We start from the raw sequence: 25363 nt of genomic DNA, 5'->3' as shown, positions 1-25363 counted from the left end.
GCTAGGCGTTGTTATCAACCCCCTTTTGCGGTTGGGGACATCGCCTTTGAGAGCAGGCGGCTTGCCCCAGATCGCGGAGGGAGCCCTCAGCTCTCGGGGACCCATCCGACTGACCTACAGATGGCATCCTTATCTGCGGAGTAACGACACCTCTGAGAAATCATTAACTCTGTTTTGATAGGAAGAACAAAAGGCGTGAGGCCTAGGGGAAATGTGTAGCTCAGAGAAGTGATACCAAGACCCGGTGTAGAAGACTTAGAAAATTCAGAGACGCAGCCCTCGGTCAAGTACGGTGGGTTAGTACTTTTCAAACTCTCGCTTACAGGATGTTGAATCACACAGGGGTTGTCCAGCAGCCGAAATGGCTCGCGATCCTCAGCTCTGAAGGTCGCGGGACCCGGGTTCATGGCTCACACACGGCCGGGTGCATTCGGAGGAATCGGACAGCCTCCCATCCTGTACCCAACGTCCTTGGCCTTCACCCAGGGCACGCACCAATAAATGTTTAAACCACCTTCCCCAGGCAGGATGAAAAGAGTAAGAACATGCTTCTGAGTGGCTGCCAGGAATAGAGACGCAGGATGGGCTTCCTCTGTCCCTTGCCATACGCCGGGACGCATGGCACTGTTCCAGGGGAGGGGCTGGGAACGAGGAGACAAGTGCCTCTCAGTGCTGATTCAGTCTCTCTCTCTCTCTCTCTCTCTGAACACACCTCACCTGCAAACGACCCTATACACTGATTCTATAAACATTGTCTGCATAGACCCGGGTTAAGTTCTAACTCTCCGCCTTAACCGACCCTTAATTGACCAGAGTTCGCCTGTGAACTTGGCGCGAGCAATCGCCCGACGCCCTGGTGCCTGTTCGCCATGCTAGGCAAACGGACCGCGCTTGGGGAAGGCGCTGGCTTACCCTTGGCACTGGTCTGATTGCGACGAAGCATCTCTTACATCTCGCCCCCTGCTCTTGGAGAAGGTTCTGGCTGCTAGTGTTTTCTCTCTGCCTTCCACAGCGCGGAGAGATCTAAGTGGGCTCCTGGGCGCGAGCTGAGCCACCGAACAACGGTCTTGCTGCTCACCCCCTCAGCGGTGGGTGGAACTGGGAGCCCTCGAAGCCCGCTGAGGGGGTGGGGGGTGGGGTGGCAGACAATCCAGACTTCTGGCTTCTTCGTTCTCGGGTTCCAGACAACGTCGCCGCCGGGCACAGAGCGAGATCCAGAGAAACACGAGTTCTAGTGGAAACAGACTTTCCGAACGGGTTTCCGGCCATCACCACGGTTTCGCATTAGGTAAGGTGGACAGACTTCCCTCTCCTTTTAAAAGCCTCTGACTTTAGAGTTTATACGTCAGCGGACAGGATGCACGAGATCTTCCGTGCAGATAAAGTTGGTAAAAGATCATTCTCGGTAAAAGGTAAGATTGCGACGCTCCCGCGGATATGAAACGCGAACATGTGTTAAAGGTTTTATTCCACTCGTAAGCAAACCGGGCAGATGTAATATTGATCTCCAAGAAGTGCAGGGGCACCTGGGTGGCTCAGTCGGTCGGGCGACCAACTCTTGATTTTGGCTCGGGTCGTGATCTCACAGTTGGTGAGTTCGAGCCACCCCCACGTCGGGCTCTGCGCCGGTCGCTCGGAGCCTGCTTGGGATCTTCCCCGTCTCTCTTTTTCTCTGTCCGTCCCCCTCCGTTTGTACTCTCTCTGTCTCTCTCAAAATAAATCAGCTTAAATAAAAATAAGCAAATACATGAAAGAGAAGCGCAGAGGCACAAATTAAAACAGAGTAAGGATGGTTAACAATGATTGCAAATGGGGACAAAACTGGTTTTTCCACGAAGAGGAGGAGCATCGGATAGACAGGACAGAATCTGCATGACTATCAACTCCCTACAATTTACCGAGTTGTAAAATAGTTCAAAGACCCGTGGGAGGCTGAAATCAGCTAAGCTGGAGAGAGGTCTTGTAGACAATGCGCCCTTTTCCACTGACGCACGACAGTGTTTCTGGAGTGCGTGTCCCTTGGAATCACTCCAGGATTAGAACTGTTGACCTCAACCTTTGGATCCTCTCTGCTGGAAGAGACTCTTGATGACTTAGAGGAATGCTGGGTTAAATGGGAAGAGGTCAGCTTCTTAGGGGCGGCGGGAAGCGGCATTCAATGCCCCAGTATATGTCCTGCCTTCTCGAATTCCATTTTCTGTACCAGGCCCACTCCAAACTTTGTTTTTAAAACAGTCCGATTGAGATATAATTTATAGATAGTGTCTAGTTCACCCACTTAAGTGTACAATTCAATGGGTTTTAGTATATATATATATGTTTTTTAAATTTTTTACGTTTTATGTATATTTGAGAGAGAGAGAGAGAGACAGTGAGTGAGCAGGGGAGGGGCAGAGAGAGACAGACACAGAATCCGAAGCAGGCTCCGGGCTCCAAGCTGTCCGTACAGAGTCCGACGTGGGGCGCGAACCCAGGAACCGTGAGATCATGACCCGAGCCGAAGTCGGACGCTTCACCGACTGCGCCACCCAGGTGCCCCCCAAAAATAGAGTTTTAAGTCCTGAGCCTCTGTTGTCTGATGAAGGAGTTGATGATTGAGGGTGCCCTGGGCAAGCATTCACTCTCGCGCTCAGATAGCGGTCACGGTCAGCGGTGTGCTCGTCTTGGAACACGGTCTGGATCAGAAGCTTGGGGGGAGCTGTCTGGGCTACGGCGGTATTTGTGGAGGCGGCTAGAAAGGCCAGGTGGACCCCGATGGACCTCCGCGACGTTTCTTTAGTCTCCGGGTGCAGGGACAGTATTTCCTGTTCTCCGGAGACTCACTATCAAAGAAGAATCTTCCTTCATTTCCTAAGATCACAGCCTACCCTTCCTCGGCACATGGGAGAGCGTCTAGCCTTCCCACGTTCTCTCCTCGTGGAGAAATTCGTCTGGTGGGAAGGTGAATGTGCCCTGCGGGGCCCGGCGTCATGGTGACAAGCACTATCTGAAAGAAACATGACATGAGAGCATTTGTTTATTTCACACTTGCTGAGAGATCACCGTAGGGCAACACACACAGGGCCTTCCCTGGGGGCACGGGGCAGGGTTGACCAGCCTGAGCACAAAAAGGTTTCCCGGGCAGTGCTCCCAACATGGCCAGCGAGGCCCCCAGAAAACGTGGGACACGGACAGCACAAAAGACAGTGCCAGGGCGGGGAAGGGGGGGCGGGGCGCCTGCGTGGCTCAGTCGGTTCAGCGTCGGACTTCGGTTCGGGTCATGATCTCACGGTTCGTGGGTTCGAGCCCCGCGTCGGGCTCCGTGCGGACAGCTAGGAGCCCGGGGCCCGCTTTGGTGCTCCGTCTCTCTGTCTCTCAAAAATAAATAAACGTTAAAAAGGCAGCGCCAGGAAGGCTGAGGATGTGATGTAAGCGGGAAAACTCCGTTCTGCCCTCCGCCAGCCCAGAGAGGAGAGGCTGAGAGGTAATGGCCAACCGCCATCTGCAGCCTTAATCATCGCTGTGTAGAAGGTAGCTTTGTGGAGAGGCTTCTCTGGGTTGGCAGGAGACTGATCTTTGACGACAGTTCCCCAACACCAGGCCCTGTTGGTGCTGCAGGCGTGCAGATAAAGTCCTGACCTCCCGGAGGCTGCCTGGCGGGCAGAGAGGCTGATGAGACTCTGATAGCCAGACAGGGGTGGGTTCTGTGAAGGGAAAACATGGGGGGTGAGAGCTGTGGTCAGGGACAGCCTCTCGGGGGAGGGAGCAGGTGAAGGAAGGAGGCAGGCCCCCAGGAAGATACGGGCAGACACCGGGCTGAGCCGAAGGGACAGGAACCCGAGACCCGGAGTCGGAAGCTGCTTGGCACAGAAAGGGACCAAATGCCTGGCTGGGGCTGAGCCAACAGAGGGACGGGTGGGGGCGGGGGTGCAGCTAGAGTTGGGAAAATGGAATTCAAAACAATCTCCCCGCCCAAAACCCTCCGGGCAGAGATGCACGAGAAAGAAAACACTTTCCCTGTTGAATAACCTGACACCAGGATTCAAAGGGCTTTTGTAGGCAATCCGCTAAGAGATAGCAAAGACAGAGAGAGAAACCCTGCCCTTGGCTGCAGCCGAGAGAGAGCATGTCCACAACATAAACAGGGCCGAGTCCTCCAGTAAGAGGGCTTCGCAGTGCATCTGGCCCGTGGAGTTCATCCTAACTCCCTTCGGGGGGTCGGGGGAGACCATCTGTGTGGGCTCACTGGCTTTAAACAAAGCAAAATAAACTAGGCTCCTGCCCGCCCACAGAAACCGGGCGCTGGGGGTGCTATCTTCCTTGATCACATTTCAAAGAGATGCTTCCAGAGTCTTGGAGAAAGACCTTCCCGGGGCTGGCAAGAGGATTCTTTAGCCTTCAAAAGACTCACGTACGTTTCAAACAGACAAAGAGTTTACATGTTTTCTAAAGCAAATGCCCTAAGACAAGAGAGGGGGAGAGGACTCTCTATCCTTAGTTTCCGCAGGGGAATGAAGCCTTATTTTTCCTTTGTATTTGCTCTTACCCTGGAAAAGCAAAGCATGTGGGTGTTGCAAGTCTCGGTGAGAAGGTTCGGTTCATTCCGAGCTTGATGGACAGGCCCCGGGAGGACTGGAGCTGGACAGCCTTCTACAGGCTCACCACTGGGGCCCCCAGGCTCGGCCTGACCGCCGCAGCCAGGAGGGGACTTTGGAGGCTCCAGAAGGTGGAGAGAGATACTGATTTCTTTTTATGGTTTGTGCCAAGTAAACCAGGCAGATCTGCTTAACTGCCCCACTCTTTTCGTCGCTCTGCCGGAGCCCTGAGTTCCTGTGTAGTGAGTGCCATGTGGTCATTACGGAACACATTCAGCATTCTTCCACTTTTCCTGGTCTTTTCTCTAGGACGCGCTCTCCCAAACATTTCAAACTTCTCCCTACGAGGCGGAAATAAAGTAGAGACTCGGGAAACAAAATCTGGGGAGCTATTTATGGGAAGAGAAAAGAAATAACGAATGAGGACAGTGGCACAGCAAAGTCGAGGAAGGTAGACAGTAATGCGTGCAGCCGTAGGGCGAGGCTTTGAATGTGCCCCGCTCCTGAAAAGCAAGCAAAGAGAGAGGGCATTACCCACATCAGACCAAAACAAGTTGGTTTTTTTTTTTTTCTTCTTTTTTTCAGGTTCTCCACCTGGATCCTTTGTGCTCCCCTCCTCCTTTATGTAACCGTCAGTAGAATATTCCAGCGAAACAAACAGGTCTCTGAAAAGAAGCAAACTGATGACAGGTTCTTTTATGCTTGTAGCGCCGAATCTTAAATAGACTTACGCCCTGACAGCGCTCTGAAAAGTTTCCTCTCTGCCTGGCGGGCTGGGAGCTGATGTTTAAGTGCGGAGATCAACCCACTCACCTGAATGTGTGTGACATTTCCGTTTGCTGTTTTTCTTGTTTGTTCTCTGGCTATCTGCTGTTGTTGTGTGTTTGTTGGAGAACACTCTCCCTATTTCCGAACCGCAGGCTGGCCAGAAACGAGGAGCTGATTAGATCTTTTCTGTGCCTCCACGGGAAGGTTTGTTTTGTTCTTGTTTTCATACCTTTGCGAGATCTTGGCTCTCGGAAAGGCACATGTGACTTCACGCCGTACATGATGCGTTTACCACGGAGACCTTTAGCACCTAACTGTGCAACTGCCTCCAGTAAAGGCAGCTGTTTGCCAGATGATATGATAAGAAGGACCTTCGGGTGACTTTGGGAATGCGAGTCTTTTAACCCTTGGGGAGTCCTCCCCCTTCTTGGGGTGGCAAGGCTGTTTTCCCCGAGGCTCATGGCTCTAACGGGGCCTCGGTGGGTTCCACGGCCGGCAGGCTCCTTCTGGCGGCCAACGTAGAAGGCGTCGCACCCGCCTCCCCGTCTCTCTCGTTACGCCCTGCCTCGATTTAGCCGCATAACCTTGAGCAAATCACACATTAGCGGTTATAAACATAACAGCTCACAAAGGCACAGACTCTGTTCTAAGCAGTTACACATACTGTCTTATGCCTCATAACAACCTGATGAAGGTGGCAGTTAAAATCCCCGTTTTACCATTTTACAGATAAAGTGAAGGACAGTAACTTCCCAGAGGCCACTCCGCTGGGAAGTTGCTCGGCCAGGATTCGGGCACCCGCACCACTCTGCTGTGTGGCCAAGGGCTTTGTGAAGATGAATACGTCGTCCGTCACATCAGCTAGTTGACCACGTGTCCTCCAAGGTCCCCACGAGCCCCGCAAGTGTCCGTGATGCTCAGTGGCTCACTAGCGTGCGTGCAGAAGAGGAATTCTCCATGCTGGCTCTGTTCACGCCCCGGGAACTTTCGCCAGCGGACGAGGGCAGAAACCACTGCCGGCGGGAGAAACCCAACGGGACTCATCTTCATGGATAAGTCGTTCATGGAGCTCTACTGTGTCGGACGGTCAGGGTCTCTTCCCCTAGGTCGTCATTCACATACTAGATGACAATTCTTGTGTCAGATGGAGCCCCGAAAGCTTCTGGAACCCGCTGGTTCCTGGGCTGTGCAACGAAATTAAAGTTAAGCCCTTCTGCACCCCAAGTGGAACTGGCTTCTCTGTCCTTTGCACTCGCATACGTCCTACCAAGATTTGATCAATGACGTTTATGACGTGTCTTACTGGCTCCTCCCTTGACAATACAGTGAGGGGGTTTCTGAGCCAGGGACCGCCGCTCATCTCTAGGTGCTTCCCTGGCACTATTGTTATTGCGTCGTAGGCATTTAGCGAATGTGTGGCAAATCGAGGGAAGGCAAACAAAACACATACACGATGACATATGTAGTGTAAGCCCCGGCAGGCTTTTTTCCCTCTGTCTTTTTGGTAATCCAAGTGCTTAATTTAAGCTTCACTTGCCAAGGCACCCGCTTCAAAGAGCATTATCCACTTCTAAGACAGCTCTCTCGAATAAACACGATAAAGAGCCGGCTGTCCCCGCGCCGACACCCAGCCCCGCACCCCCCACCCGCCCCCGACTCCTCAGTCTTAGAGATCTTGGTTGATTTCAGTAACTGACCATCGAGGGTGCTTTTTCCTGTTCTCGTCCCACCCTTTATAAAGTCCTGCTGTTAACCTTTTAAAATCACTGGTAAAGGCTGGGCCCCCCCAGACCCTAGGGCCCTACCCTCCACCCCAATAAAAGCAGAGCCCCCGGCCTGCGCACGCTCTCTCTCACTCTCCCTGTGACCTCGCGGTGTGGGCCCAGGTGTGCGGTGTGATTTCCAGATCCTGTAAGTCACAGACCCTCTGTTTTTCACAATTTCCTGATGGTTGTTGCTGAAGGGCACCTTGTGATCGGAGTAAGAACCCCCAGGGCTGGTCCACTCGTCACATTGGTTTGGAAGGTGGAGAGTCTGAGGGAAGCTCGCTGGGGCTGGGCCTGTATAAGACATTGTAAGACCCTTGTTTTTCGGCCCAGATGTCAGGATTCAATGCGATCAAACAAGCGCTCAGTCTAGTCCGGGAAAAGGGCTTGGGAAGAGAATGAACTCAAGCTCTTTGGGGTCTGTTATCATTACGGTGGACACCCAAAACGGCCTGCAAAATGGAAATTTCACATTAGTTATGTCGGTGGCCGAGGGCAGGCCGCCCCAAGGGGGACCGCTTCGGTGTGAAGATTATTTTTGATTTCAAAGTAATCAAAACCCCGCAGATTCAGGAAACGCTCTTAATCTCCTGGTGCGCTCCCCCACCCCCCACCCCCCAACGGACTAAAAAGAACTTAGACACCGGACCTGCTCCAGGGACAGAGCTGTCACCATAGGTAACTGCATTAGGATACGAACAGGGAGGCTAGACAGGGAGGAACCCAGCGAGGCCTGTTTGATCAAAGACCTCTCTGTCCCATTGTTCCCGACAGGCCCCGCAAACGTTTGTGCACCGAACGTTTGCTGGTTTTCATCTTCCCGTGAGTGAGTCGAATCCCTTCCATTTGAAGTCCCAGATCCCTGGGGCGCCTGGGTGGCGCAGTCGGTTAAGCTTCCGACTTCAGCCAGGTCACGATCTCGCGGTCCGTTGAGTTCAAGCCCCGCGTCGGGCTCTAGGCTGATGGCTCGGAGCCTGGAGCCTGTTTCCAATTCTGTGTCTCCCTCTCTCTCTGCCCCTCCCCCGTTCATGCTCTGTCTCTCTCTGTCCCAAAAATAAATTAAAAAACGTTGAAAAAAAAAATTTGAAGTCCCAGATCCCAACCCACTCCTCCTTAGTTCAGGGTGACAAATACACCCTCTGGCGCCTGTCTTTGGAGTTTCTATGTCTGTGTGGATTCCCCACAGACGCGGTCTTCCTATCCCAAGACCCTTAACAAGCAAGCACTCACGAGAAAACAGCGGGCAAGTCGGGGTCTTCATCTGACAACAACCTAGGAGGATGTCCATGAAAGGGGAGAAGGGACCCCTGCCCGTTTTTGCACCCCTTTGGAGCCCTGCCTGTTAAGAAGAAAATGCCATTTCTCTAGACTCAAAATGCCAGCTTGTTTTGGCCTAATATTTGAATCTTGACTCACCTTCCTCTCAGGGTTCAAAGCTCAAAAACGAGGCCCTCAGACAGACCTGTATCTTGAAAATGGGAAAGCTGGACTTCCTCCAAAGGCTCAGACAAGAAAGACCACCAGTGGGGTGGGAAGGGGAGGGTGCACCTCCTGCTTACTGAGCGTGGCAGCTGCAGCCGGGCCTGCCGCCAGCGTGCACCTTTTGGGGGACGGGAGCTTTGGAGAAAAATTGACGCACGTTCCCTAGGGGTTTGGAGTTCACGCAGGTGACCACTGCATGACTGTTCACACTAGTGTGGCTCTTGTCTCCAGTCTAAGGATTTCTGGAGGCGGGACCCTCAGTGGAGTGGCCCATGCCGATGGAGTCTGAAAACACTGTGTGGGTCTGGGAACGAGGATGGGGGTGCCCCCGTGCCGGTCTCCCGTGGCCCCTGGACGGTGCACAAAAGCCTGGGCGTTTCCTGAATTTTCCTAAGAAGCACAAAGGTCAGAGGAAGGGTGGGCCCCGCGGGCTGTCCAGGTGGCCTCCAGACCAGACCGTGAGCCGGCACGGACAGGCTGGAAGCAAACAGAGAACCGTTTCGTGTCGCTACCCCGACCCACCGAGGCTCAGTGAAACCACACGTAGATTCTTGTCCGGAGCGCACGCCGCCTGCCCCTCTGAGAGGACAGTTCTGTCCCGAGGCCCTTTTCTCAGCCAGCCTGGAGCGTTCGCCACTACCCTTCCCTTTGGGAAACCCGGGAGCCCAAAGTGCACGTTCCTTAGCACGCCAAGGGTAGGCCTTGAACTTCAGACCTCCCTGGTTGTGGCGACCCCGCGGAACGGTGTCGGTCAGAGGCATTCGGGACAAAGGGCATTGCATACCACTTAAGAAGTGTGTTCTTCTAGGGAATTCACGAGAATAAGAGGGAGGTTTGCTGATAGTGAAGGCAGTTCCGGGTGAGTCGGGAGCCCTTCTGACCACAGAGGGAAGGACCTCGCAGAGGACAATTGCCTCCGGGGATAACCGGGGGTGGGGGGGCTGGGACAAAGCCGGTCCTCGGGAGTGCTGTGTGTTTATTGTTTCCTTCGAAGCAGCCACCTCATGCTTCTAGGTACCCGGTCACTTCCCTGACAGCCTCTTGAGGCCTCGGTTTCTGTTTGCATTTCCGGTGATTACAGTAAATCAATAATGTTAGATAAGAAAAAACAAGGAGATCTTCGAAGCTGCAAGACACCATAAAGTCTGTCATAAAAAACGAGTAGGTAAACACCTCAGGGAAGCCACTCCAATGGACAAGCGTCACAGGTCCTCCTGCTTTTCCTACTGGGAAAAGCTGGTCTACGGAGGCCGGCCTGAAACCACCGTTCCCCTCCCCCCACCTCCTCCCCCCCCCCCCGCAGGGATCTGGGTGCCACTGGAGAGTCAGCCCCCTCTCCCCCCACCCCAGCTGCTGCCCACGAGCCCACAGCCCCCACCCCCCTCACATCTGGCCTCCGCCACCAGCCAGGGCACCGGAATTCAGTCCTGTCTCTAAATCCCATTTTCCACGGAAAGAAACCAGGGATGTCTGGACAAGCAGCCCATTAGGCTCCAGAGCAGGAAATGTACAGATGGATTCGGGGCATCGTGTTATGCCAGAAAGCAAGGAAGCTATCAAAGAGGAATCACACTAGAAGTTCACAGAGTCTAGTGAAGAACTGGCCTGTACCCTTCAGAAATGTCAAGGTGACGAAGGACAAAGAGACCGAGGAGCCCGTCCAGATGAAGGGAGACAAGAGAACCAAACACAGCGTTTGATCTTGGATCGGATCCTGGTGTCGTCGACTCTGAGTCTAAAGCTGTCTTTTGTCTAGCAAAAGAGCGGACGCAGGATTCAAACGAGAGACGGCTCGTGTCCGGCGGGGGGGGGGGGGGAGACAAGAGTGTCCAGGGGGGAAAAAGACAAGAGCCCTGAATAACGGTCCTTGACCCGTATTTATTCAGATCAGAAGGCTTGCAGATGTGATGGGCGTGTACAAAGAGACAAAGAAACTAGGAACATTAACTTGGGGACGAGGCAAAGGGGGTTTTGAAGATATACGGTGTTTGGGGTTGGGGTCAACCTAAAACAAAATCCAGGTGCCGGGCAGATGGGTAGATGGTTAACAACAGACAGGAGGCACCGTGCCTGTTTACCTTTGCCAGCCTAGGGGATGAGACAGACAGGAGGAATAACCTCAGGGTTGACAAGGCACCTTTTCTTTTGTTAACCGTCTCCCATCCGGGCTGCTTTGCCTGCAGCCCAGCGGTCCAAAGTCCAATCCACCAATTTTTACCTACCCTGGCCCTATTCTCCTATGAAAGCAGCTTTTCTGCTATAGGACTAAACTTGGGGTGCCTTCACCCTGAATATCTAATCTTGTGATTCCTATGTGTGGGGCACCTTTCCACTGATTCTATTTCAGGCCTTTGCCTCTCTCTATTTTGGGGGGGTTCAACACCCCCTCCCTATTTGGGGGTGCCTTTGCACCTCCCTATTTTTGGCACCTTTGTGCCTCCCTATTCTTTGTTTTTAAATTTTTTTAACGTTTATTTATTTTTGAGACACAGAGAGCCAGCATGAGTGGGGGAGGGGCAGAGAGAGAGGGAAGGAGACACAGAATCCCAAGCAGACTCCAGGCTCCGAGCTGTCAGCACAGAGCCCGACGTGGGGCTTGAGCCCATGAAACGTGAGATCATGACCTGAGCCGAAGTCAGACACTTAACCGACTGAGCCACCCAGGCGCCCCTGTGCCTCCCTATTCTTGGAGTGCCAATCTGGTTACCCAAACTCGGGTGTGAGCATTTTATGACTCTGTGTTTCTTTGTGCCTTGTTAACCCATTGGTGTAGGCCCGGGGGATTCCTAAGCTTATCCCCCACATCCTGGAATAGGTTTTTGTTTTTTTTTTTTTCTTTTTTAATGTTTATTTATTTATTTATTTATTTATTATTTTTTTGAAACGTTTTATTTATTTTTGAGACAGAGAGAGACAGAGCATGAACGGGGGAGGGGCAGAGAGAGAGGGAGACACAGAATCGGAAACAGGCTCCAGGCTCTGAGCCATCAGCCCAGAGCCTGACGCGGGGCTCGGACTCACGGACCGCGAGATCGTGACCTGGCTGAAGTCGGACGCTTAACCGACTGCGCCACCCAGGCGCCCCAATGTTTATTTTTGAGAGAGAGAGAGCAAGAGTGAGAGCACGAGAAAGGAAGGGGGCAGAGAGAGAGAGGATGAAGGATCCGAAGTGGGCTCCCAATTTTTAAAAAAACTAAATACTTTGGGGGCGCCTGGGTGGCTCAGTCAGTTAAGCATCTGACTTCGGCTCAGGTCATGCTCTCACGGTTCGTGAGTTGGAGCTCTGACATCAGGCTCTCTGTTATCAATACAGAGCCTGCTTTGGGTCCTCTGTTCCCCTCTCCCTGCCCCTCCCCTGCTCACGCTCTCACTCAAGAATAACATTAAAACAAAACAAAACACTGTGTTGGGACAACTGGCAGAGTAAGACTGAGTCATAGATTATGGCCCCAAACACTGCACTTGAACAACTGAGCCTTTAGAGCAGTTTGCAGTTTCCAGTTTGCAGGAAATACGGGGTTTAGAAGAATAGGGAAACTGTACCTTGAGAGCACCATCAGCCAAATCCGGAAGGTGAACTATTCTAGAAAAGACATATGAGTGACCTGGTTTCTCTGTCAAATCAATGTCATTTAAAAAAAAATTTTTTTAACGTTTATTTATTTTTGAGACAGAGAGAAACAGAGCACGGGGGAAGGTCAGAGAGAGGGAGACACAGAATCCGAAACAGGCTCCAGGCTCTGAGCTGTCAGCACAGAGCCCGACGCGGGGCTCGAACTCACAGAACTGTGAGATCATGACCTGAGCCGAAGTCAGCCGCTTAACCGACTGAGCCACCCAGGCGCCCCAAATCAACGTCATTTAAAACAAACAAGAAAAAGGGGTGCCTGGCTGACCCAGTTTGTAGAGCACACACCTCTTGATCTTGGGGTTGTAGGTTTGAGCCTCATGTTGGGTACAGAGATTACTTAAGTATAAAATCTTAAAAATAAAAAATAAAAAATAAATAAATAAATAAATGAAACAAAATAGGAAGGTAGACTGTTATTAGCTAATAAAAGAGACTCGAAAAAAAATTAAAAATTAAAACTAAAAATAAATTAAAGAGACTCAAAGGGTGCCTGGGTGGCTCAGTTGGTTAAGCATCCAACTCTTGATTTTGGCTCAGGTTGTGATCTCATAGTTCGTGGGTTTGAGCCCCACGACAGGCTCTGAGCTGACAATGTGGAGCCTGCTTGGGACTCTCTCCCTCTCTCTCTGCCCCTACTCCACTCGCGCTCTCTCCCTCTCTCAAAATAAATAAATAAACTTACAAAAACAAAAAAAGAGGTAGACTCTCAAAGGTCTTCTTCTCTTAAGCTACACGGTTCACTCCTCCCTGGGTGATAGACTCTTTTGCTATCCATGACGCCAGAAACCAAGATGAGACAAACAAACAAAAAAGCAGAAGAAATCTCGAACTATGTTAGAAGCGGATTAGCTTCCCACCGGCAAGTATGATACAAAGAGAGAACATGTGAAAAACCAGATAGCCCCTGCCCCCTCCCCCCACACCCCCAAACAGAAGCTTTAAGCATCATACTCAGGTCTCAAGTAACAGTTTGGACATACGTAGGACAAATTTAAATTCTGCTAATGTTTGTCCAATAAACATTTACTCTTTAGGTCTGATCATCTATTTGCCACGGGAATGATTTTTAATATCCACCTGTCGCAGGGTGGGCTTTTCTTCTCCCCGTCTTTTCTCCCCTCTCCCCTCCCTGAGTGGGAGTCTTTGATAAGGGGAGAAAAAAAGACAGTCACGTCGTAAGACACGGGCGCAAAGGAAGAGCAAAGTGCGTTTGTTGCGGACGTGTTTTGCCCTGACGAACCGGGTAGATTTCAAGCCCAGCTAGGTCTCCCCCAAACCACCACCCGTGAACCGTGGTAAGAGTGTAGTGCATCGCCGTGGTGCTGCCCAGATTCCCCTTCAGGACTGGGGCATTCCCCCCACAGCGGCTGCGGGGTTGGCTGGTAAATCATTTTCTGGAAATTTCCCTCCGTTGAGGGTACCACCCTGTGCCCAAGCAGGTTACAGCTACTTCCTCAGGAGCAGCTTGTATTCGGTGACTGGTCCGAGTGGAATCTCAAGGAACTGGTTCTCTCTCCTGCGCTTGGGATCCCGGTGAAGACCATTCCAGCTTTGGAACTCCCTATCTGGGGCCTCTCTGCAACTCCGTGGGGGCCCCGCTTCTCCTCCCGCCGTGTTCCGCTTCCTTTGCTCCTTCCTTAGCAGTGGTGTTCCCGGTGCTCCCAACAAACCTGCCGAAGGACACTGGTTGTTTTCCGTTTCCTCATCTTCTGTTAAGATAATTGCCATCTTAATGGGAGTAAGGTGACAGTATGTTTCAAATGTCCCTGTTTTGTCATTTGGGCTTCAGCTACACATGTTGTTGGGGAAGAAATTTTTTCCTCTGTCATTCACAGGTTCTTCCAGCTGGTCTCAGAATGAAATCGAGGGGCGCCTGGGTGGCTCAGCCCGTTGAGCGTCTGACCCTTGATTTCGGCTCAGGTCAGGATCCCAGGGTCACGCGATGGAGCCTGCTTGGGCTTCTGTCTCAATCTCTCTCTCGCTCCTTCTGTCCCTCTTCCCTGCTCCCGTGCTCTCTCTCCCCCTCAAAATAAAATCAAATAAATCTTAAAAAAAATAAGGAAATTGACGTGATACGGATTAATAGGGGGAAATCGAATTTAATTTCATACATATGGGAACCCCACATACAGGAGAGGTTCAAAGACCGAAAAGTAAAGAGGTGCATTGCCATTCTGAGCTGAGGAATGGGATGGGAGCCTGGGCAGGGGAGGAGGGCAACTCACAGGCAATGAGAACAGGTGCTTGGTAATTACATGTTTGCCCTGCCGTATAGACGGGTCACTCAGATAAAATTAATTTCTGTAAAAACTCCCATTCTGGGATAGACCTCCAATTTAAATTCTTCTAGGTAGTTAAGACATGGTCAAAAAAGTTTCTCTTGAGTTTTCAGGTCTTGATTGCATTTGGCTCAAAATAATTCAACGGCCAACGCGGAGCATTTTGGGGAGACTTGTTCTGATCCCCTTTCAAACGTTTCTTATAGACACAAACAACCCTTCCAGTTTAAGCTGAAATCTTCTCTGTTCACCATCCTGATTCCATTCTTCCTCCTTCCGATCTATCAAGAACAGGGTCGTATCCAGCCCCGATTTTTGTACCTTTAGAACGCGGGCGTCGCGTCTCGGTCTGTGGTCCCCAGAAAGCAGAGCCGAGATAGGACTTGGGTGCAGGTTTATTGGGGAAGTGTCCCTAGGAAGCAGGCACGAGGAAACGGACTGAGCCACTGACACAGGGCAGGAGGAAAAGCCCGTGTGGGAGCCCTGTTGGCCGGCTGCCACGAAGATGGTAATCTGGGCATTTATCCAACACTCCTGTTTACCACTGATGGAGGGTCGCCCTTGCACTTCCGGGTTGCCCTAAGGGCCGAGTCGAAACAGAAAAGAGAGAATGTGGAAGGTGCCTGAGGAGGTGTCTAAACACAACGGAGGTCCTGGGGGGGTGGGGGGCAGCCAGCCAGGTACTAACCAAAGGTCCTGGGCTGTGATTTCATCTAGTCACCTGCAAAGTTTGGGTGCTCGACGCCTCGCTGCCCCCTCAGGCCCAGTTCTGGTTCTCTGGCCCTCGTGGTGACTTGAGCTCCCAATGTCCTTTTAGCATAACTCCCCTTCCTCTCAAATCTTCCAGAAGTGGTTTCTCATCCTGGCATCAGTGCTGACAGATACGGTGTGGAAGTGAAAAGCGAGAATTCCGGCATTTGTAGAAATGATTTCCTCTGTTTGACCCCCATCTTTGGCGTCTGATATCCGTATTATCGGTGGGAAAGGAGGCCGTGAGAGGCTCCTTCTAGCCTCCTCTTACAGTCCGCGGTGTGCCCACCTCCCCTGTGAGATTCCCTGTTTGCATTTATGTTAAGGGCTGCAGGGTTGCCAGGGGCATGGGAAGGGGGGCGGTCAGAAGCCGTAGGTGGCTCTACTGGGTATCTTCCTGGGGAGGGGGGCTTGGTGCTTCTGGGCCGGTCCGAAAGGGTGTGGGGGTCAGAGGACCCACCAGCCTGACCAGTCCCGGGAGGTCTCTAACAGGTCGCCTGGCTCGTTGTCCCGGAGGGCTCCATGCTGCAGGGACCATTCTAGGCCGTGCAGTAATCCTGGAGGGAGCAGTTCTCTGCAGTACCCTGGGCCGTGTGGTTCTTCTTCACTCCAGCCACTCAAGGCGTCTCAGGGCAAAGGCAGTTCAGCTACAGCCCCCCCACCCCACCCCCAGCCACGCAGCTTCCCGTAGCTTCTGTACCTGCACCGTTGAGCTACTTAGCCTCTCTAGGCCTCAGCGTTCTTTTCTGTAAAATGCAAACGATACTCACGGTGGGTGCATTGATGTGCCACCCAGATTCCCCAGGCCTGGTCCTCACACTCCGTGGGATGAGCTCTGCATGTCCGTCCAGTCTTCAAAACGCCCTCCGGAGTCTGCCGCGGGCCCTCCCCTCCTCCTGCAGGGGCTGACGCGGGAGCACTCCATCCTGAACGCGGGAGCACTCCGAACTCTCAACTTTTTTTGAGACATAATTCACATACCATGCAAGGCATCTATTTAAAGCGGACGGGTCAATGGCTTTTAGCGTATTCACGCAGTTGTGCGAACATAGCCACGGTCGATTTTAGAATGCTTTCCTCGCTCCCCCAAAGTACCCTGTACCCATTAGCGGGGACTGCTCTTGCCTTCTACCCCACCCCCAGCCCTAAGTAACCATGAATCTACTCCCTGTGTCTCTCGATTTGCCTCTTCAGGACATTTCATATAAATGGAATGGTACAATATGTGGTCTTTCGTGTCTGGATTTTTCACTTGGCGTATTATTTTCAAGGTTTATCCATGCGGTAGCATGTCAGTACTCTGTTCCTTTGCAGGGCTGAATCATATTCCATTATATGGTTGGACCACATCGTGTTTATCCATTCACCAGGGTATGGACATCTGGGTTGTTTTTACCTTTTAGCTATTATGAATAATGCTGCTCTGAACATTCACGTCAAAGTTTTTCTGTGGGCATGTGTTTTTTGGTGGGCCCCCCCCCGAGCTTTATTGAAACATAATTGACATACGACCTTGTGTAAGTTTCAAGTGTATAATGCGTTGATTTAATACACATATACTGCGGGGCGCCAGAGTGGCTCCGTCGGTTGTGTCCGACTCTTGATTTCGGCTCAGGTCATGATCTCACAGTTCTGCTGAGCACGGAGGCTGCTTGGGATTGTCTGTCACCCTCTCCCTCTCTCTCTCTCTGCCCCTCCCCTGCTTGTGCATGCTCTCTCTCTCTCAAAAAAAAAAAAAATTTAAAAAAATAATACAAATTAAAGATTTAAAAAATACACATATATTGCAAAATGATTTCTACCATGGTGTAAGCGAAACCTCCATTACAACCTATGATTACCATTTCTTTCTTTCTTTTTTTTTTTTTTTTTTTTTGCAACGTTTATTTATTTTTGGGACAGAGAGAGAGACAGAGCATGAACGGGGGAGGGGCAGAGAGAGAGGGAGACACAGAATTGGAAACAGGCTCCAGGCTCTGAGCCATCAGCCCAGAGCCCAACACGGGGCTCGAACTCACGGACCGCAAGATCGTGACCTGGCTGAAGTCGGACGCTTAACCGACTGCGCCACCCAGGCGCCCCTCTTTTTTTTTTTTTTTTAATGAATGCGGACATACGTGTCGATTTCACTTGGGTGTATACTTTGGAGTAAAATGGCTGAGTCATGTGGCAATTCTTGAACCTTTGGAGGAATCGCCCCTGTTCCACAAAGCAGCTGCATCGATTTACATTCCCGTCAAGAGCGTAAGGGTTCCAACTTCCCCACATCCTCACCAACACTTAACATCTTTTCTGTTTAATTGTTTTTAATGTTTATTTCTTTTTGAGACAGAGAGGGACAGAGCATGAGCAGGGGAGGGGCAGAGAGAGAGGAAGACACAGAATCTGAAGCAGGCTCCAGGCTCTGAGCTGTCAGCACGGAGCCCGACGTGGGGCTCGAACCCACGGACCGTGAGATCATGACCCGAGCCGAAGTCGGACGCTTAACCGACTGAGCCACCCAGGCGCCCCTCCTTTGCTCATTTTAAAACCGGGTCATCGCCGATAGTTTTGGAGTCGTTTCCTTCTCCCATAAAAGAAGAGCATTACTGCGGCCTTCACAGATTTGCTGGGACGATTTCACACAGTGCCCTGTGCTTCGCGCGCGTTCCAGAAAGTTGGTGAACCTTCATCTCACCTTGCCTCAAAAGCAGAAATCAAGTCAAATTCATCCTGCACGACATCACCCAGCGCAGCGCTTCGCAGGAGGACGCGTGAGGACGGGCGCAATAGACGTCTGGAGGCATAAATGTGCCAATTCACACGACTCAATGTCCCAATTTGCGTCTCCGGTGCCTTGCCCCCTTGCTCCCATTTCTCTCGGCGAACCTTTTCTTCTGGGAACAATTTTCTTAATTTTATTCCCCTTGCCAGCTGCTTCCCGGCCTGAAATTTCGCTGGCAGCGGCACTGAAGCTGATTGCAAGACAAGCGAGGGCACCACCCCACAGGGCTGGGGGGAACCCGAGAAACTTTTGAAGGCACCGAATGCCTGGCGGCACAACATTGTCCCCCTTGGGAGAGCGCAACAGAAAGCAATGAAAGGCATTACAGAAGCGGCTTGAGATTTTCAAAAACAAAACCCTGACTGCAGACTGAGTTATTGAACGGTTCAGTAACCCTTAACGTCCCCCGCCTGGTCTGAGGCATAGCCCTCGTTCTCATTTGTAGAGAACCAGGCCACTCACTGGCAGGTCCAAAGATTCGCGATTGGGGCTTGGGGGTGGCGTCCCCGCTAGGGTGTGGACGGATTTGGGTGTCGGACAGGAAACAACTGAATCACTCAGGCCAAGTGTGAGTTCTGCCTGATTGCACACTTACTCAGCGGTGCTTTGGTAAACCCGGCTGGATAATCGTGTTTACCAGGTGAACCCGCCCGGGGCACGGTGGGAAAGGGCAAGCACAGGTGAGGAAGGTGTCTCATTCCACCTCGCCCCTTCTTGAAGGGAAGCCCAGTACCAGAGGCACCACGGGTGGGAACGCGGGTGCGTGCGCTTGTGCGATCAGAAGCTTCTGCTGGATTGTACCTTAGGCCCGGGTATAACCGGGGAGGTGAAAAACAAGGAGTGCGCGTGTGTGTTGGATTCAGCTGCAGAACAGGGGTCTTAAACCCTGGGCCACTGGACGGCGGGACGGGGCAGTGCTGGGGGAAGAAGGTGGGGATAGTGCGCTCCGGGGTGCAGGGACCAGAGCGACTTCGTATGCGGGGAGGCGGGTCCTAGCACGACGGACCGTCCTGTCCGGGCCCCTGGCCCTGTCGCGGGAGGGAACTGGAAGCCAGCCTCTGGCCGTCCAGCTCACCAGGCCGTAGCCGGAAGCGGCGGCGCCCGGGCGGGACAACGGGCACCCGGGGAGCCGCAAACACCTTGCAAGGTCCGGGCGGAGCCAGACGCCAGACGCCGCCCTGGCAGCCCTTGTGGCGAGGGCGGGGCCTGGCGTGGGCGGGACGGACCGTATCGCGCTTCTCATTGGACAAGTGCCCCTGTCCATCACTGAGGAAATGAGACCGGACGTCCGGGACTTTCCACCTCGAGGGAAGGAGGGCTCTGGCTAGATGGAAGGATGCGGCACCCAGTAGCAGTCAAGATGTTTGCCTTCGCGAGAGATTGGCATTTGCTCTAACCACCGAGGCGTCGCGGAGGGATACCGGTCGTGGAAGGGGATTGGCTGCGGCACTTGGATGTTTCCAGGCGCCGGGAGCCTCATAGTCTATAAGAGGGACGCCTAATGCGCAGGTGAAAGGGTTTGGGCTGCTTCGAGTTTTTTGCGTTTTTTAGGCTGGTAGTTAGGGTTGCGGTTTTCATGAAGGCTCCTGAGTTTGGTAGGCTTTTCCTGGAATTACCGAGATTTTGTGGACTCATTAATAAAGCACCCCGTTTCACGTTTAGGGTCAGGACTGGACACTAAGGGGCGCTGCGCCCGGAGCGATGACCGAGACCCTCGGAAAGTTCCGTGTTCCCCGGGTTAAAGCGAAGGTTAAATGGAGGGAATTCAGTAGAAAACAGGAAGAAACAAGAACGGAAGTTTGCAGGGGGGAAACAATGCAAGGAGCCCCTAAATATTTGAACGGATGCTCAGCCCTTCTCGTAATAAGAAAGATGTAAATTAAAACTTAGCTGTGAGCTGGCCATTGGCGGGGGTTGGGGTGGGGAGTGTCCCCAACGCCTGCACCGGGCACCAACCCCGCCGCGCCCACCCTGAGTCCTGCATCGTGTCACTTGCTGGCAATGCCGGAGACCCGTCCACCCGTTCCCCTGATGGGGACCCCTTCTTCTCTTCCTCCCTTCCCCCACGCCCTTCATCATCACATCCCAGGCTTTCCTAAGTTGCCTCCTTCTAGGGCCCTTCACCCTTTGCCTTGGCAGACCCCCTCGTAGCTCCCACTGCTCTGCCGACCCCCTACCATCTGGACAACACAGACTTTCCAGAAACCAAAGGCATGTCCTGAGGGGCTTCCAGTCTGGACAAGATGGCATAGGCTTGTCTGTCCGCTCCTCCTGACTAATCTAACAATAAATGCAGGAAATAAGAGACAATGAAAACGGGCGCCTGGGCAGCTCAGTCCATTAAGGGGTCCACTCTTGATCTCGACTCAGGTCATGATCTCAAGATTGTGATTTCGAGCTGCACATTGGGCTCTGCGCTGATAGTGCTGAGCCTGCTTGGGATTCTCTCTCTCTCTCTCTCTCAAAATAAACATTAAAAAAGAAGAGGGAGAGAGGGACGCCTGGGCGGCTCAGTTGGTTAAGCCTCTGACTTTGGCTCAGGTCATGATCTCGAGGTTCATGGGTTCCAGCCCCGCATTGGTCTCTCCGCTGACAGTTTGGAGCCTGCTTCGGATTCTGTGTCTCCCTCTCTCTCTGTGCTCTTCCCCCCACTCGCACTCTGTCTCTCAAAAATAAATAAGCATTAAAAAAAAGAAAAAAGAATTTTAAAAAAACTTCGCTCAGCTAGCCTTTCTGACCTGTCAGATTGGCAGGGACTTTGACAGGGTACTGAGTTAGGCATGAAGCTGGCGGTGGGCAAACTGGCCCAGCCCCCTGGAGGCCATGGTGGGGATCTTACAAAATAACATGTATTCACCTTCGGCCTAGCAATCCATTTTTACGGACCTACTCTGAAAATACACTTCCACACACAGGATACAAACCGTGTGCACAAAGCTTTATTCACAGTGGCATTATTTGAATTAACAAAAGATGGGAAACTACACGAATGTCCATCAGCAGGGAATGGATGGACAAACTAGGCTGTCAGCACTATGTAGCATTATATGTATATATATATATATATATATATATGTATATGTATATATGTATATATGTATATGTATATATATACATATATGTGTATATATATATATGTATTTTTTAATTTACTTTTTTTTTTAATTTTTTTTTAACGTTTTTATTTATTTTTGGGACAGACAGAGACAGAGCATGAACAGGGGAAGGGCAGAGAGAGGGGGAGACACAGAATCGGAAACAGGCTCCAGGCTCTGAGCCATCAGCCCAGAGCCTGACGCGGGGCTCGAACTCACGGACCGCGAGATCGTGACCTGAGCTGAAGTCGGACGCTTAACCGACTGCGCCACCCAGGCGCCCCTTAATTTCCTTTTTAAAGTGTTCTCTCTTTTTTAAATTCCTTTCAAAGTTTATTTTTGAGAAAGAGAGAAAAGGGGAGAGAGAAGGAGACCCAGAATCCGAAGCAGCTCCAGGCTCTGAGCTGTCAGCACAGAGCCCCGATGCGGGGCTCGCACCCACGAACTACAAGACCATGACCTGAGCTGAAGTTGGACGTTTAACTCACTGACCCACCCGGACACCCCAGCGGCATGTAGCATTACAGAGCGGACTATGAAGCATGAAAAAGAATGAGGACACCAGGGGTGTCCTGGGTCCTGTGGCGTGAGCTCCAGACGCTAAGCAGGCTGCTACCTTTAGCAAAAAGAAATGCGGCAAGGACAGAACCAGCACGATAACAATAGTTGCTCCTAAGGGGTAGAGGTGGTGGTGGTGAGTCTGGTGGAAGCCGTGGGGGGTGGGGGGGGGGATAGAATACAAATAAAGTGATAGTAATAATAATAGTAAAAGAAACCCAAAAATAAACCAAACAAAAATCTGTGACAGTAGAAATTTGCCAAGCTTGGCCCCTCTTCTCCCGGGACCCAACATTAGGTCTCGAAAGCGCAGGCATGCTGGGTGGGCGTCAAGGTCTCCCAAGTGGGGCCACGCTGCAGACTGCCCTAAGGATTTCCAGCATCCTGCCCCTCTCCGGGGCTCCTGGGGGAGATGAGGAGGGCAGAAAGGAAATGACTTGTCTCTGCTTCTAGGTAATACAAACCTCCCCTCCACCGTGAGAAGGAGACACTGGGTGTGGATCCCGGACAGTGAGGATGAGGGGCCCAGGGGAAGAGGGTGGGTCTCAGCACGCCCAGGCAACGGCGCGCGCGCGCGCACACACACACACACACACACGCGCACGCGCTTGCGGGTTCAGAGGCGGAGCTTCTCGACGCTCCTCCCCAGCACTGCCTGGTTCCACGCACGGGATGCCGCGGCCTTCCAGAAGCACGTGGCCTGGCCTGCCTGCACCTGGCCAAGCCTACACCCGAGTGTACCTCCGGGTCTTCCAGGCCCGGAAAGCTGCCCAGAGGATAAGCTTGGGCTCTGTCAATCGGAGGTCCTTTGGACAAATGTATTTTCTCACAGTGAAACTGGGAAAAACAAAACTACTCAAAGTGATCTGTTCTTAGGAAACTGATTTACATTTTCAGATTAAAAAAAAAAAAATGAGGGGCGCCTGGGTGGCCCAGTCGGGTAAGCGTCCGACTGTGGCTCCGGTCGTGATCTCACGGTTTGTGAGTTTGAGCCCCGCGTCGGGCTCTGTGCTGATGGCTCAGAGCCTGGAGCCTGCTTTGGATTCTGTGTCTCCCTCTCTCTCTGCTCCTCCCCCGCTCGTGCTCTGTCTGTCTCTCTCTCTCTCAAAAATAAATAAACATTAAAAACATTTTTAAAAAATTAAAAAAACAAGGGGGGTGCCTGGCTGGCTCAGTCAGTAGAGCAAAGCAACTGTTGATATTGGGGCTGTGAGTTCAAGCCCCACGTTGGGTGTAGAGATTACTTTTTTTTTTTAACGTTTACTCATTTTTTGAGAGACAGAGTTGAGAGCCAAAGTTGACTGCTTAACCAAATGAGCCACCCAGACTCCCTGAGATTACTTTTTAAAAAAAAAATCGAGAACAAGAACAAATCACCCAAAAAGGGGGGAAAAAAGAGCTGTGTGCACAAGGAGTTCACAGCAAGTTTACTTTAGGTTTTAGGCTACTCTTAAAGCTGCTTAGATTGCACATTTTCTTCACCCTGGCCATTTTCGGTGCAGGAAGGGAGGAGACACCTAAGTTTGTCTCGATGGTGGCAGTTACAATGGACATTTTGAAGGAAGGTAGCCCTGAAAGGTTTCTAGCAAACGGGGTTTGGTAAATAGAAGTGAACTGTCTGTGGACTTGGTTTTGAACCCACTGGAGGTGGTGATGGATGCGATGGGTGACAAGCCACTGCTATTTGTGACAGGTAGTAAGGCCAGCCTGTGCGCAGGGCTCCAGGGCAGAGTGGCGAGGGGGTGCAGGGGGAGGCACTGAGAGTGGCTGGGCAGACACTCTGGGCGCCGAAAGTCTCAAGCCCCAGACTGGAGAGAGTTCTTCAGATTGGCCTCTGTCAGCCCCTGCGGCTCTGGGCCCTGCGTGGCGGTGACACGCCGGCAGTGTCCTGCCTCCCCGTCCGCCGCCCCCCCCACCCCAGCCCAGTACCTTCAACTTTTTAGTGGCGCTAATGGCATCAAGGTCATTTTCTTCCAGCCACCACTGCGAGCAAGGGGGGGGTCTCGGCTTCAGCTTGCAGGGTGGGGTATTACCTTGTGGGTTGTGCGTTATGTTCTCGCCATCGACTCCGGGAAACTTCTAAGAGCGGGTTCCCAATCTGCAGGTACATTTTGTCAGAGGCATTTTGATTTTCCTGCCCCGGAGCAGTACTGACCTCTGGTGGGACAGATGGGTGTCCATTTGAAATGGGTCCTAAGAGGATTCTTCTGGCCACAGATGGACTCGAGGGTGTCCCAGTGAGGCAGAGGAGGTGACGGAAATGGTATAAACGGAAGTGGGCGCTTATCTGGAACTGGCGTCGGAGCCAACAGTCGCCAGTGAGCCAGTGGTGTTTCCTCAAGGCACCAGGGGCCAGTGTGGACCCTGGGCTGCAGAACCACCACCCGGGAGGTATGCAGGGTGTATGCAGCATATTCAGAGGCTCCCAAGTCCCCAGCAGGTGACAGTGGTCCTGGTGTCTACCCAGTAACCACCCACCCTACCCAATCCTCACAGAGCCCTGATGGGGTCTACTCGTCTGCTCCTCGGAATGGCCCTGTGGTGACGTGTGGCTGCCCCAGCCCCGGGTATCCCTGCCGGCCATGGAGGGGGGGGTCCCCATCTCCTTGCCCGTGATTGGTTGAGGCATGGACATGTGACATAATCTGCCCAACTGGGACGTGAAAGGAAGGGAGAGGGGCACCTGCATGGGTTCCCTAACTCCTAGAGACACAAGCCAGAGATGTCCCATTTCCTGCTTCTGGATGGGACACCTGAACTCCCACGGCCGTGTTGCGGCCACGGGAAGAGCTAGTCGGCCACAAAAGCCCGCTCTGCGAGGAAGACTGAGCCACAGGGACTGTGGTCAGGGCCTGCAGCTAGTCTGCCTTTGGGCCCCTCACGTGACCTAGCTCTCCTCTTGTTTAATGGGGCGCCTGGGTGGCTCGGTCGGTTGAGCTTCCGACTTCGGCTCAGGTCACGATCTCACCGTTCGTGGGTTTGAGCTCCGCACCGGGCTCTGTGCTGTCAGCGCGGAGCCTGGAGCCTGCTTCGGATTCTGTGCCTCCCTCTCTCTCTGCCCCTCCGCCACTCGCACTCTGTCTCTCTCTCTCTCGAAAATAAATAAACATTAAAAATAATACCAATAAGCTGGCAGAGTCGGAGTTTTCTGTTCCTTGCTGTTGGAGCATCTTAGCTGATGCAAGTATATGAAAATTCCTTGACTTTACTTTTCCCACAGCCGTCGGAATTTTGACTCAAGCACGACCAAGTCCTTCCTGTTTGGCATGATCAGAGCTGAAGGACCCAGGCAGGAGGAGAGGAAGGCCCATAAAGCGGTCCCAGGGCAACGCGCTTGGCAGGGCGGCCCTGGGAGAGGTGGCCCTGCCCGCCACACGATGGAAGGGGTCCCTGGGAGGTGACGAAGGGAACAAAGAAGTCTAACATCATAATTTTTTTTTTTAAAGCAGTGTCAAGATATATATATCTTTTTTTTTGGTTTGTTTTTAAAGCACTGACATTTGGGTAGGACAGCAGAGAACAGACCCCTCTCCTGTGCAGATTGTCCACAAGGAAGCAAAAGGAATGGCAGGAGCAGACAGGGGAGGTGCCCGAGGAGAATTCCAGGAACAAGAGGAGAGGACGGAGGGAGAGGAACTTACCCCCACCCCCGTAATCTCTAACGTGAGGTATGCAAAATGCCACTGCTGCTTTGAG

At 52.3% G+C, this 25363-nt stretch overlaps 2 long non-coding RNA genes across 5 annotated transcripts; one reads left to right on the top strand and one right to left on the bottom strand.

Moving 5' to 3' along the window:
* The first annotated feature begins 47 nt into the window (after positions 1-47).
* Positions 48-6560, top strand: LOC124513380 (uncharacterized). 2 transcript variants are annotated; one of them, XR_006962372.1, is made up of 5 exons: positions 48-292; positions 1013-1088; positions 1185-1288; positions 5160-5235; positions 6072-6560. It is a non-coding gene; the product is annotated as an uncharacterized LOC124513380 (long non-coding RNA). The 2 variants fall into 2 exon arrangements; XR_006962371.1 differs by having other exon boundaries at positions 48-296.
* LOC124513381 (uncharacterized) lies at positions 3004-23900 on the bottom strand. 3 transcript variants are annotated; one of them, XR_006962375.1, is made up of 4 exons: positions 23701-23900; positions 5109-5239; positions 4526-4915; positions 3004-3683 (listed from the first exon to the last, which is right to left on the bottom strand). It is a non-coding gene; the product is annotated as an uncharacterized LOC124513381 (long non-coding RNA). The 3 variants fall into 3 exon arrangements; XR_006962373.1 differs by lacking the exon at positions 23701-23900 and adding an exon at positions 5388-5995; XR_006962374.1 differs by lacking the exon at positions 23701-23900 and adding an exon at positions 5388-5995 and having other exon boundaries at positions 5113-5239.
* Between the last annotated feature and the right edge of the window lie 1463 nt (positions 23901-25363).

This window comes from Lynx rufus, unplaced genomic scaffold (genome assembly GCF_022079265.1).
Source record: "Lynx rufus isolate CCGP_SWC_20201006 ecotype Redwood Valley unplaced genomic scaffold, mLynRuf1.p SCAF_18, whole genome shotgun sequence".
In the NCBI taxonomy this organism is placed as follows: Eukaryota; Metazoa; Chordata; class Mammalia; order Carnivora; family Felidae; genus Lynx; species Lynx rufus.
This window is presented reverse-complemented; position numbering and strand designations above follow the sequence as displayed.